The sequence below is a fragment of the Echinops telfairi genome, unplaced genomic scaffold, assembly GCF_000313985.2.
Source record: "Echinops telfairi isolate 266 unplaced genomic scaffold, ASM31398v2 ScPeMD7_6;HRSCAF=24_0, whole genome shotgun sequence".
Lineage (NCBI taxonomy): Eukaryota > Metazoa > Chordata > Mammalia > Afrosoricida > Tenrecidae > Echinops > Echinops telfairi.
Genome location: NW_022103902.1, coordinates 20,545,102 through 20,559,078, shown reverse-complemented (window position 1 = coordinate 20,559,078; position 13,977 = coordinate 20,545,102). Strand labels below are relative to the sequence as shown.

Here is a 13,977-nt window from a genome sequence, read left to right as displayed (position 1 = left end):
GCCTCTGTTGCTAACTTCTGGCATTCCTTAGCTCTGGCTCCCTGATTATGTTGATGCATGCTAAAGGACCTTTCTGAAGGTTTTCTTGGAGGTAAACAATGAGCCTGAGATTTGCAGTTTTTAGTGAAAAAATTAATTTTCCCTTTTTTATATTGGGCTTGTGGGGTGCCCTGATTACCAGGCTGTCATGCTGACCCCCAGGGGAGGAGATCTAGTTTATCAGAGAGGTTGTTTTCTTCTCGGCCAACTGGAACTGAATTAACCCCCTGGGCTATGGCTACGCACTTGTGCTCTGCCCCACTGTGATCTGACTCAGGTAAATTTCCTGACGTTTTTCAATTGCTGAATATCTATGTCTACCCCTCACCATCCCCAACCCCTAAGCTATGATAGCAATGTAACTAAGAGTGTGGGGAGCTCTGGTGTGGGGTCTTGTGAGGAGCTTTCAGAGGCTCTCTTTGAGTCTTGGATTCTGACCATTTTAGACGACAGCCTGGGGTAATCGCTGTTGCTGTGGGACTAGGGCGCTGGCAGGGGCTTGGGTCCAAAACCCGCAAGCCCAGCACTATGAACCTAGAGTGTTTCAGTGTGTCCTCGGTTTGCTTTTTGAGTGAAAATCAAAATAAGCAGGGGTCTGGAGCATACTCTAGTACCGTGATTCTAATTTCAGCACTCATCCTTCCAGTCTCATTCTCCTTACCTCTTAATTTTTTGGTTTGGCAGCCATAGCTCTGGGTGTAAATCTACCTGTAGGCATCTTCTAATAAACTACACCATTGCTTTTTATTGCCAAGGAATGTTCTGTTGTATGGTTAAACCACCTTTTGCATATCAATCCATCAAGTGAAAGAAATTTGAGTGGATTCTATTTGGGTATTAGGCATGATGCTACTATGAACATTGGTGCATAAAACTTTAGCACATGACCAACAGGACACTAGTGCTACAAGTCTAGCTTTGGTCTGAGAAGTTGAGTATATAATTTGGAGGCTAATATGTTAATAATTAATGATATTTCCAGATGGTTCACTATATTGGAAATACCTTATTCCAGTTTAATGCTTATCTTTTAATTTCCTTTATCTGCTGATGAAACATGCTGTTTTATCGTAGTCAAATTTATAAATCTTTACTTAAGTGCACTAACTCTGGTGACAGATTACCTAGGTTTAAATTGCAGCACCACAATGTGTTCATTGCTTGAACTGTGGATGGACTATTGAATTCTATAATGTTTCAGTTTTCTTACCTGTGAAATGGGGATAATAGGAGAGTATATCTCAATAGACTATTGGGTGCATTAAATGAAATAATACATGTAAGTGGATGAGAAGGTTGCCTGGAACATAGAAATTTAATATGAGCTCAGGATTCCATTTTTTATTCTCAATGCCTTGCACTAATGCCATGTCCAAGAAATCCTTCCTTAACTGAGATTATATTTTCTCTTTTTCTGTTGCCGATCTTCTGTGTAACCCCGGGATGCTCACACTTTTTCAGCATATGAGCTACTTATGAAATGATCAAGTCAAAATGATCTCCTAACTACAAAACTGCAAACATATTTATTTATTACATTTATTCATAAATTCATTGAGAATTCTTTATATGGACAATGTATGTTACGTACCTTGCAAAACCGCATGAGTCCATATTGCACAAAACAACACAGTTGCCTATGTACATTTTTTGTCATTACTAGAGTTTACTCTGATGACTTGCACTGAATGGAATGAGCCAGGGGTGCATAGTCCGGACAGTAGCTGCTGACAGCCAGCCTCAAGCACACTTCCAAATGATCATCAGTCATGGTGGAATGGTACTTGGACTTAATGATCTTTATGTGGGAAAAGGCTGACTCACATAAATAACTAGAGCTGAATAATGCAGTTAGAGGTAGCACATTTTCTCATGTTTGGGTACTTTCCTTCTGCGAGTAAGTTCCAGAACTGTTCATGCACTCTGGACTTCAGCTGAACATTGTCTTGTAGTGTCAACATCTCCCATTCTGTTTGAAAGTGATACGTTTTTGTCTTCTTACTTGATACCCTTTCTTATGTTTAAGAGAAAAAAACCAAGGTCTAAAAATTGGCATAATTTAGCTTGTCAGTTTTGCTGCACTTAGCACAGTTGTTTGCGCATGCGTTTGACACCAAAGATTGCATCTGATTAGTTGTGCTGTATATCAATTAAGTGACAGGATTGATGATAGACTTATGTCTATATTTTTAATGCCATGAGATCTACCCACTCTATATTTGTGATCGACTAGTAGATTGTAATCGATGTATTGAGCACCCCTGGTTTAATCTGTCCATATTTAGTGTATTTTTAAAAAAGCTTTGTTGATTATATGTGCTCCCTTTTTAATATAATTATTGTCTATTCTATTGCTGATAATGTTTCCAAATGTCCTTTCTATCTTTAAACACCTACTAAATATAAGGGGAGCCCTGGTGGTATAGTGAGTTATGTATTGGGTTGCAAACTGCAAGGTCAGCAGTTCAAAGGCACTAATTTCTCCCAAAGAGAAATATGCGGCTTTCTACTTCCATAAAGGTTATAGTCTCAGAAACCCACATGGACAGTTTTATCCTATCCCATAGGTTATGAGTCAAGATTGACTCAATCCAGTGAGTTTATTTTAAAAATAAATATAAGTATTTTATGTTAAGTCCCTTATGGATTATATCTGAAGGTTTTTGTTTATATAAGTGAACTGATCTTTGCTTGTTTCTTCAGGTCTTCACCTCTAGGATCCTTTTATCTTATTTTAGTTGTTTATTTTCTAGTGATTTTTAAAATTTTTCTTGATATTCTTTACTTTTAGGCTTTGGTTGAAATTATATGTCTATGGAGGGAACTGCCATTCACTCTCTCGTGGACATGGTGTTTTTGCTATCCAGGAATAATTTCAATCACATTCGCTCAGTAATTTTTTTTCTCCCCAGAACTTCATAACATGAATTCAAGAAAAACCCATGAAGGCTACTTTACTGGTACAAGTTATAAGGTCACATTTCTTCTCTTCGGCTCAGCTCAATGTAGTGGTAGTCTTTGCTACCATCTTCTCTATGGCAGGGTTGGTTTCTCATCCTCTCTCTGAGGTTGAGCCCTTAGGGACTCATAATTTTACATTTTTTCCTTCTCTTTCACTGCTTCCTCTCACCTCCAACTTCATGAAACTGATGATGCTGAAGCTCAAGGTCCTTAGGGTCTCAAGGATAAATTTAGTTCTGGTGCTCATTTATTTTAAGGATTATTAATTTTACTTTTATTTTTGAACTCTCCAAATTCCTTTTATGCCAACTCATGACTGTATTTAAACATAAAATTTGACCCAACATTTATTATCTCTTTATCATCTATCTTCCATCTGTCTATCTGGAGCTCGTTGGGGCAGTACGTTACCCACAGGGCTGCTACCCACAAGGTTAGCAGTTCAAATCCTCCAGTTTCGCCCTGGGAGAAAGATGAGACTATCTGCACCCAAAGATTTACCATCTCAGAAACCTAGAGGAGCAGTCTTGTACTGTCCTACAGGGTCACTATAAGTGGAAATCAACTTGGTGGCACTAGGTTTGGGTTTGGGGACCTATTAATCCACCATCTGTCTATTTATTCATCTATTTCATATTTTAGTTGTTTCTATCAGGAGGAGTTACTATAATTCCACACTTCTTGTTTCCACTCCTTTCCTTTCTTGTCTTCATTCCCTTATTCATTTCCTCCCTTCTTCTATAAGTTTGCTTGTACTAGTTCAGCAAAATCGTTTATATTAGAATAAGGAGGTGTAAATACAAAAGGCCTTTTACATGTGAGGTGAGACGGGCTTTAATTACTCCCCATCAATTTTTCTAGCAGATTTTTGAGCTATTACATTATATGTAAATAAGTTTTAACTCCTCATAGCAAAGTACAGTGCTTCATCTATTATTATATGTACAGTGAACTAAATAATCATTATAAGCCAATGTATACAAACTTTCCTTCTGGGTGTGTATAAAAATAAATAGCATTTACAAACTTGAATGCCACGAGTTATTCCTGTCTCTATCCTGAGCCTCTTGGCTGTATTCAATATCATTCCCATGGGCCGAGCTTTCATCTCTCTAATCTTTGGACATGCCAAAGTATCAGGGGCAGTTCTGAAATTTGTTTTCATAGGATTATTATAAGTCTGTGAATTAAGAGTACCAACTTGTTTTATTTTCAAATCTCTAAATCAACTCCTATTTAAAATACACCTTTCTCTTCTCAGAGGATCAGGGACAATCTTTAAGACTTGTCCAATCAGAACTTCAGTGGTTAAGAAAAGAAAAGAAAAAGAACTTCAGTGGTTGAATTGAAGACCTTAATTCCTCCATATTGTACGTGGTTCCTGAAAGACTATCTTGGTTGGATGGAGATTGTGTCAACCAGAAACAATTGCCTGATCTACCTTTCAGAAACCATTCAGATAAATTTAGCCTAGAGGTGGTACATGAAACTCATATGCCATTCAGTCATGAAAATTTTATGGAACTTCCACTGTGTGTCAGTACCTGAGACTCTATGTGAGGAGCTAGAACTGTAGTCTTGGACAATACTACTTCCCTGACCTGAAGGGATTATTGGGTGAATGGAATGGCATGCGTGTTTTCTCTAATTCTTTCTTCCAAAAGAAAATAGCACCCTATTATGTTTCTTCCCTAGCCCATTTCCAACAATGGAGGAATGGCTGCTTTCATGAATAATCAATATTATGTTTTGATTTCAGGAATACAACCCAGAGCACTTTGCTATTTTTATAAAATAAGGCAGGAGGTAAAATTTATATATAGTAAATATCTCTTTTAAGTATTAGAAAGCATTCTTGGAAGCTTGGATTCTGTTATTCATTTATACTTCAAACTTGCCCTTTATCTCATCCCAATCTTGCCATAGTCTTGTTTGTTCAGCTCCCCATACTACCACCATTCCTTTGTGTTTATAACTGCCTTATAAAATTATAGTTATTCTGATTGATTTTCTTGTGATAATTGTGGTAGTTATATAATCTGGTATCAGTTTGGGACTTGAGAGGATTGATAGTGAAAGGGTGGAGTCTATCAGGCAATGAGGCTTCTATATAGGCATGACCTTCTCCTGAGAGTTCTAGGAACTCTGGTATTTCCTACTTGGAGATGGGAGAGACTCACTACTTCACTTCCTTGGAAACTCTCTATTGACAAGGCTGAATCCCTGTGAGACATCCCTGAGAAACCACATCGACCTACGCTGATGCAGCCAGAACCCTGGACCTGGAGAAGCCACGTGGATTCCCCTGCTAGTGTTGAGATGCTTATACTGCCACTGGATCTACAAGACTTTCCACCCACTGGCCTACGATCTGCCTGTATTTGGCATCATTTCGTGTGTTTTGTGTCTGAAAAGGACTTTATAGATTGGTATCAGACATCTCAATATTCAACTGTTCTTGTATATAAGGCTCTTTATTATACACATATGAGTGTCCCTGGATTTGTTTCTCTAGTCTACCCAGACTAACACATTAAGTATCCTAGACAGTTTTGCTATCCTCTTCTTAGGGAGTGGGATTGGGGGGAAAAGCTAAGTAGGCAGGGGGAAGTTGTTAATGTCAGCATGTTAATGTATATTTCATCATATCTATTTCATAAAATAAATCCTTTCCTTAAGCATATGTATTTTAAACTCTTCTTTATTTCATCTATTTCTTAGGATACTTGTACTTTGGCCTAGGTATGGAAATGTAGGTTTTTGAAAGTGGCAATTTTCAGGTCGTTAGTGACCAATAAGAAAGTAATAAGAAAGAAATTTTTCTCAAGACAGCTCTCAATCAGGGAGAAGGAATGATGTGGGTCTGTGGGAATTAAGGAAGACGTGGAATAGAGAGATGCATGGAATAGAGAGTCTTAGTTCCTAAGACTACCGAATTAGATGATCACAAATGGATGACTTAAACAAGAGAAAGTTATTATCACCCCATTCTGGATGCTAGATGTTAAGAATCAAGGTGAAGGTACCAGAAGAAAAGCTATTCCATGCTTTTATCTTTGTTTCTGGAGGTTAATGGCAATCTTTGACATTTCTTGGGTTGTAGCTACATGCTTCTAATCTCTGGCTCGATCATTACATGGTTTTCTTCCCATGTGACTGAATCATTCTCTTTCCCAGGGCACAAATCATTGGTTTGAGGATCCACTGAATCTAGTATGACTTTATTTTAAATTCTTTGCATATGAAAAGTTCTAATTTTCAAATATGGCCATAATCATAGGTACAGGAAATAGAGTTTTAGCAGTGTGTGTGTGTACACAGAATGGATTCCTATAAGGGACACAACAATAAATGCAAGGTAAACATGAAGAGTCTAGATAGACTAGATGAAGGAAATGTCTGCCTGTGGAAATAATGGAAGTTTCTTCTTGTTTCCAGAGGACATCTGCTGTTTTCCAAACCATAGCGTATGTCCTTTAGCATGCATCTTAGTACTGGTGGCTTGAGTCATTTAACATAAGGCAGATAATTTCACCATTCTGTTCACATAGTGAAAATCTCATGGGGCAAATTCCAATTAGCTTAAATTTAACTATATAAAATAAACTTTTCAAGAAACTGACAAGCCTCAAATATCTCATGTTTTGATGGTGGTAAGTTAAAAAGGTAAAATCAATGCTTCTGATATTTAATCAAGGGATTCTATGTTTTATTTTTTCAACTTGGAACTATAATGGGTTGTGCCAGTTTCCAGGTGTCAAGAATTCTTATCTGCCAAGGTACTGAGAGATTCCTCAGAGCCCTCAAGGGGAATTGTGTAGGTTATTGTTCCTGGTGGTATTGATTGCACGAAGGAAGATTCACTTCCACCTTGTCATTCCATTGTTTTATCCTTTCAAAGTATGACATAATCTGTAATCCTTCAGATAATGTACTCCTGGTTTGAGTTGTGGGATTCTCTGTTCCCGCTTTTGAAATGACTCAATTTATGCCTACTAGAATGAAAAAACTGACCAATTCCTCTATTATAATTTCACACATCCTTTTTGCATAGTCCCACCCAATCATTTGGTGGGAGTTACTAAGATGATGGATGGAAAAACCGTACCATTCAATTTCACTTCACTACAATCCCTAAGTCAAAGATGAAGAATCCAGGAACTCGAAAGGCCAGTGGGTGTATACAAAGAGAAAATAAACAAACAAAAACCACCAGATTTCTCTGTCTATTTAAAGGACCAAAAAGGAGTATGCCTATCAAGACCAAAAAAGAGATAGTAACTGCTCCACAAGAGTCAAACAATTTATACATGTGTCTGGCTCTACCATCACCCCTGGAATACAAATGAAGATGTACAACATCCTAGGGTATAAAACAAACATCAATACATTTTAAACAGTTGAAACCATACTGAAAGTGTTTTAGATCATCAGTGGAATCAAATCAGAAATCAATAACAAAAAGAAAACTAGAGAATCTCTAAACTCTTCAGCATTAAATAATATACTTCCGAAGACAATGATTTACAAATTGGGTTGCTAACCACAATGCCAGGACTTTGAAATCACTAGCCACTCTGGAAAAGGTTGAAGGGTTCGGTTTCCATAAAGACTTACAGCCTTGGAAACCCATATGTGGCAGTTCTACTCTTTCCTACAAATCACTGTGAGTCAAAATCCACTCTTTGGCAGGGAATTTTTTCGTTTTATGGTTTAAATAATTAATGTGATGAGAAGCAAGTCTCATGGGGAAAAATCAATGAACTATAGGAAAAGAAAAATATAAAGGGAAATTTTATGAGTAGAGCTAAAGTAGACTGAAAGGGAAAATTGTTGCACTAAATGTTTAGATTAGAAAAAGAAGTCTTAAACCAAACATCCAAGCTTATAAATCAAGAATCTATGAAAAGAAAAACAACAAAAACTCTAAATCAAATGGAAAGAAGGAAATAATAAAAATAGGAGCCGAAAAACATGTAATTAGCAACAGAAAAAAGCAGTAATAAAAAGATCAATGAACAAAACTTTGTGTATTTTTGTAAATGGAAATAAAGCTGACAAACTTCTAGCAAGAGTGACAAATGAGAGAGGCAGCAAGATAGCAATTGAATCACACACACCAGAGGGACTCTGCAGAAATCAACACAGGAGAAGCACTAAGAGAGATACGCCATTCTTCCAGATCCAGGAGTAGCATCATCAAGGTTAGACTTGGGTTCACTAGGTTTTAAAGATTTGTGGACTCACAAATTTATGATAAGAATTTTGGAAGATAGCTACCTGGTTAACATATTGGAAGAGATCCATGCATGCACATATTTCTAATAAAGATGTTTCCACAGAATGCATTCATAGTTGGATACTATCATACCATCACATGACAGTTTTTGTTCTTGTACATATGGCGACTGTGCGTCAAAGGGGACTCGACAACACCTGACATCAACTTAGACTAATGTGAAAGATGCAGATATCCTGTCACTGTTGTTAGGCGTCTTTGAGTTGGTTTTGACTTCTAGTGGCCCTGTGTAAGACAGAAAATGCACAATCCAGCTTTGCACTATCTTCACAGTCTTTGCTATGCTAGAGTAAGTTACAGTCACTATTTCAATCTATCTCTTAATTGTCACAAGGTAAAAATTTCTAGGAAGCATGTATGAACTCAAGGCCAAGAAGAGTTTTTGTTTATTCTGGAAGGAATTCATTGTCTGTTATCGGAACATGTGCCGGTTGAAGTTTGGGCATACGCTATAGAGAAGAGATGTAAAGGAAAATAAATTCTAGTTCAAATGAATTTTCTATGCTTTTGTGCAACTAACGATTCCTAGTATGACATTTCAAGAAAGTCACAAATTAGTCATTTTTAGTACTGATAATCATGGTAGTTCAATCAAAACATTTCCTAAGATAAAAGTGACTCCGTTTTTAATTTTTCTGAAATTACTCAACTAATAAAGAAGTCTAAAATGGCTAAAATGAAGTAGAATATCAATTCCAAATTCATGCTTCATCTGCATAATAGCACTGAAATTTTACCCAAGTCTAACTTCCACCCTGGTAACACGTTATCGTTCACAGTTTTATGATTACTGTAGTTAGAAATGCCTAGTGATATTATTTTATAGATTAGGATGTAAGAGAATAAGTAAACATGATAAAACATTCATTGCTGTCTAGTTTATTCTGACTCACAGTGGCCTTCTGTGACAACGTAGAGTTGCCAAATAACATTTCAATATCTATCTTGAAGTACAATGGTGTGATAGGATAAGACCTATGACTGTATGTGAGTTGAAATGGACTTGTATTGGTCATGTTTAATCAGAAAATCATATCGTTTACTGTGCCAAGAAGAACAGATTCAAGAGGGACGCATCATATTCACCATCAAAAAATACCTTTCAAGATTGATCTAGAATTACAATATTCTTGTTGATAGGATAATATCTATCCCCATACAAGAATATCCAGTCAATATGATTATTGTTAAAATTTATACACCAACCACTAAAGTTAGTGATGTGGATTGAAGAATTTTGTCAGTATCTTCAGTTTGAAATTGATCAAACATGCAATAAAGATGCATGGATAATTGTTGGCTGTTGGAATGCAAAAGTTGGGAACCAAGAGAGGAACAGTAGTTGGAAAATGTAGTATTAGTGATAGAAACGAAGCTGGGGATCACATGACAGAATTGTTGGTTTCTTGTAAGACCCACAACTTCCTCATAACAAATATATATTTTTTCAACCACACAAAAGGTGACTATGTACATGGGTTTCTCCAGACAGGATACACAGAAATCAAACTGACTGCATCTGTAGGAAGAGACAGTGAAAAAACTCAATATTAGCAGCTAAAATCAGGTCAGGGATTGAATGTGGAACAAACCATCAATTACTCATACATAAGTTATGCTTAAAGTTGAAGAAAGTTAGGTTCTCAAGAGCTCAAATACAACCCTGAGACTATGCAGCCTGAATTTTGGGTATATCCATAGGAACAGATTTTATTCGGTGAACACTAATGATAGAAGACCCAATGAATTGTGAAATAACATAAAAAATACCATGCATGAAGAGAGCAAAAGGTCATTAAATAGATGGGAAAGAAGCAAAAGTTCAAAGTAAATGTCAGAGGATACTCTGAAACTTGCCCTTAATCGTAGTGTACTTAAGGCAGATGGAAGAATAATGAAGTCAAAGAATTAAACAGAAAATTTCAAAGGACAGCTCAAGAAGACCAAGTCAAATATTTAATGAAAAAAACCTAGAGTTAGAACACCGATAGGGAAGAACACACTCAACATATCTTAAAGCGAAAGAATGTAAGACAAATTCAAGCCTCGAGTTGCAATTTTGAAAGGTTCTATGGGTAAAATATTGAATGATGCAAGAAGTATCAAAAGAAGATGGAAAGAATATGCAGTCACTGTACCGAAAAAGAACTAGTAGATATCCTATCTTTTCAAGAGGTAGCATATGACTAAGAATCAATCATAATGAAGGAAGAAGTCCAAACTGTATTGAAAGCATTAGCCCAGGCATGCAACAGAGCAGCAAGGGGAGCAAAGTGATGAAATCCCTGAGGAATACCAAAAATAAACTTTGGGGACAGTGTGTGGCACTTCATCAGACTCAACTGGAAAATAGCTCTAAAGGTAAAAATACAGACCTGGAACTATTTATAGGTTTTTCCATTTTTGTCATTGACTTTCTTTGTTGTTGTTTTGTTGGCTTTGTCTTTCTCTGTTGTTTTGTTTGGCTTTGCCTGGATTTTTCACTTATTAATGTCTCTGCATGTCTAACTAGATGAGATAGGCAGGATAAACAATTTGGAGATGAAAAAAATGGGACCAATGGTTCTGGGGAGACAGAGGTGCCGGGGAGGCTGGAGGGAGGAAGAGGTGCTGGAAACCAACCCAGGGACAAGGGAACAACAAGTGAACTAAAATCAATGGATAAAAGGGTATATATAGGATGCCCAGTGGGATTTAATCAAGGGCAATGTAGCAGCAAGGAATTACGAAACCTGAATGAAGGTCAAACATGATCATGGGACAAGAGGAAAGTGAAAGGAAATAGAGGAAAGAACTAGGAGGCAAAGGACATTTGTAAGGTCTAATTACAGGCACGTACACATGTAAATATATTTATATATAACGAGACGGGGATAGATCTACATACTTATATCTATATGTTAAGAAGTAAGGTACCAGATGGACATTGGGCCTCAACTCAAGTACTCCCTCAACACAAGAACACTTTGTTCTAATAATCAGCATTCTGTGTTGCTTAACTTCCCGACATGATTGCTGAAGACAAAATGGGTGCAGAAACAAATGTGGTGAAGAAAGCCGATGGTACCCGGGTATCAAAAGATATAACATCTGGGGTCTTAAAGGCTTGAAGATAAACAAGCAGCCATGTAGCTTAGAAGCAACCAAGCCTACATGGAAGAAGCACACCAGCCTGTGTGATCATGAGGTGCCAATGGGATCTGGTATCAGGTATCTAAGACCCAGAACAAAATCATACCCATTGTGAATGGGAAGGAGGGGCATGGTGTGGAGATCCAAAGCCCATCTGTAGACAATTGGACATCCCCTTACAGAAGGGTCGCAAGGAAGAGATGAGCCAGTCAAGGTGCAGTATAGGACCGATGAAACATACAACTTTCCTCTAGTTCTTTAATGCTTCCTCCCCACCCCCATTATCATGAGTTCAATTCTACCTTGCAAATCAGACTAGACCAGAACATGTACTCTGCTACAGATAAGAGCCCACAACACAGGGAATCCAGTATATATAAACCCCTCAGGACCAACAATGAGAAAAGAGATACCAGGAGAATAAGGGGAAGGTGAGGGTGTGGTGGGAAAAGGGGTAATAGATAACAGGATCAACGTATAATCCCCTCCCAGGAGGACAAACAACAGAAGAGTGGGTGAAGGGTGACAGAGGATGATGTAAGATATGAAAATAATCATCTATATCTTATTAAGGATTCATGAGAGAGGGAGGGTGGGGGAGGGAAGGGGAAAATGAGGAGCTCATATTAAGTAGAAAGAAAATGCTTTGAAAATGATGATGGCAATATATGTACAAATGTGCTTGACACAATGGATGAAAGTATGGATTGTGATAAGAGATGAAAGAGTCCCCAATAAAAGTACTTAGTAAAAAAGAAAAAAAAAAACTGAAGAAAAAAAAAAGAAAAGAAAGCATTAGCCCAAAGTGAGGATCTAGGAATTGATGGAATACCACTGAAATGTTTCAAAAAGCTGATGAAACACAGGAAACATTAATGCATCTATGCCAGGAAATTTGAAAGACAGCTTTTTGGTCACGTGACTGAGAGAGATCAATATTTGTACCCATTCCAAGGAAAAATGATACAACGAAATGCTCAAATTATTGAACAATAATATCACTAATATCGCATGCAAGTAAAATTTTGCTGAATATCATCCAGAAATCATTGCAGCATTACATTGACAAGGAGATTCCAGATACCCAAGCCAGATTCAGACAAGAATTTGTAGCAATGGATATCATTGTTGATGTCAGATGGATCTCAGCTAAAGAAGCAAAGAATCCTAGAAAGATGTTCCCTAGTGTTTCATTGGTTATGCAAAAGCATTTGACTGTGTGGATCATAACAAACTATGGGCAACCTTGAGAAGAATGGAACTTTCTGAACACTTAATCATGCTAATGTGGAAGTAGTACATGGATCAAGAGGCAGTTGTGGGGGCAGAAGAAGAGAATACTGCATGCTTTAAAGTCCAGAAAGATGTGTCAGGGTTTTATCCTATCACCACCCTTATTCAATGTGTATGCTGAGCAAATAATTAGAGAAGCTGGATTATTTGAATAAGAACATGGCATCAGTATTGGAGGAAGTTTCATAATCAACCTGAGATAGTCAAGTAACACAACCTTGCTGGCTGAAAGTGTAGCGAACTTGAAGAACTTGCTGATGAAGATCAAGGGTTCAAGTCTATGGATTACAACTCAATATAAAGAAAATAAAAATTCTCACAACTGGATCCATCAGTAAAGTGATAAACAGATAAATGATTGAAGTTGTAAAGGTATTTGTTTTACATGGATTTACAATCAATGCTCATGGAAGCAGCAGTCATTAGATCAACTTTGTATTGCATTGGGTAAATCTGCTGCACAAGACCTCTTTAAAGTGTTGAAAAGCAAGGATTTTACTTTGAGGACTAAGGTGTCCCTGTACCAAGCAGTGACATTTTCAGTAGTCTTCTGTGCATGTGAAAGTTGGACATTGAATAAGAAAGTTTGAAGAATAATCAATGCATTTAAATTATGGTGTCGGCAAGGAATTTTGAAAGGATCACGGGCTTCCAAAAGAACAAAGAAATCTGTCTCAGATGTAGAGCCCAAATGTCTTAGAGGTGATGGTGAGACTTTCCTTCTCAAGTACTTTGGACAGGTTATCAGGAGAGACCAGCCCCTGGAAAAGAACATCATGCCTGGTAAAGTAGAGTAGCAATGAAAAAGAGGAAGTACTTGAGTCGAGGACCAATGTCCATCTGAAACCTTAATTCTTAACATATAGATATGAGTGCATAACACAAGAGCACTTTGTTCTAACAATCTGGCATTCTGTGGTGCTCACCTTCCTGACACGATTGCTGAAGACAAATGGGTGCAGAAGCAAATGTGGTGAAGAAAGCTGATGGTGCCCGGGTATCAAAATATATAACATCTGGGGTCTTAAAGGCTTGAAGAAAACAAGCAGCCATGTAGCTCTGAAGCAACTAAGCCCACATGGAAGGAGCACACTAGCCTGTGTAATCATGAGGTACCGATGGGATCAGGTATCAGGCATCTAAGACCCAGAATAAAACCATACCCATTTTGAATGGGGGAGGGGAGGATGGAGTGGAGACCCAATTCCCTTCTTTAGACAATTGGACATCCCCTCACAGAGGGGTCACAGGGA

The 13,977-nt window shown here is 37.6% G+C and overlaps 1 pseudogene; it reads right to left on the bottom strand.

Annotated features, from left to right (window-relative positions):
- The window catches only part of LOC101661412, a 12,071-nt pseudogene extending 10,418 nt beyond the window's left edge, over positions 1-1,653 (bottom strand).
- Positions 1,654-13,977: the final 12,324 nt, after the last annotated feature.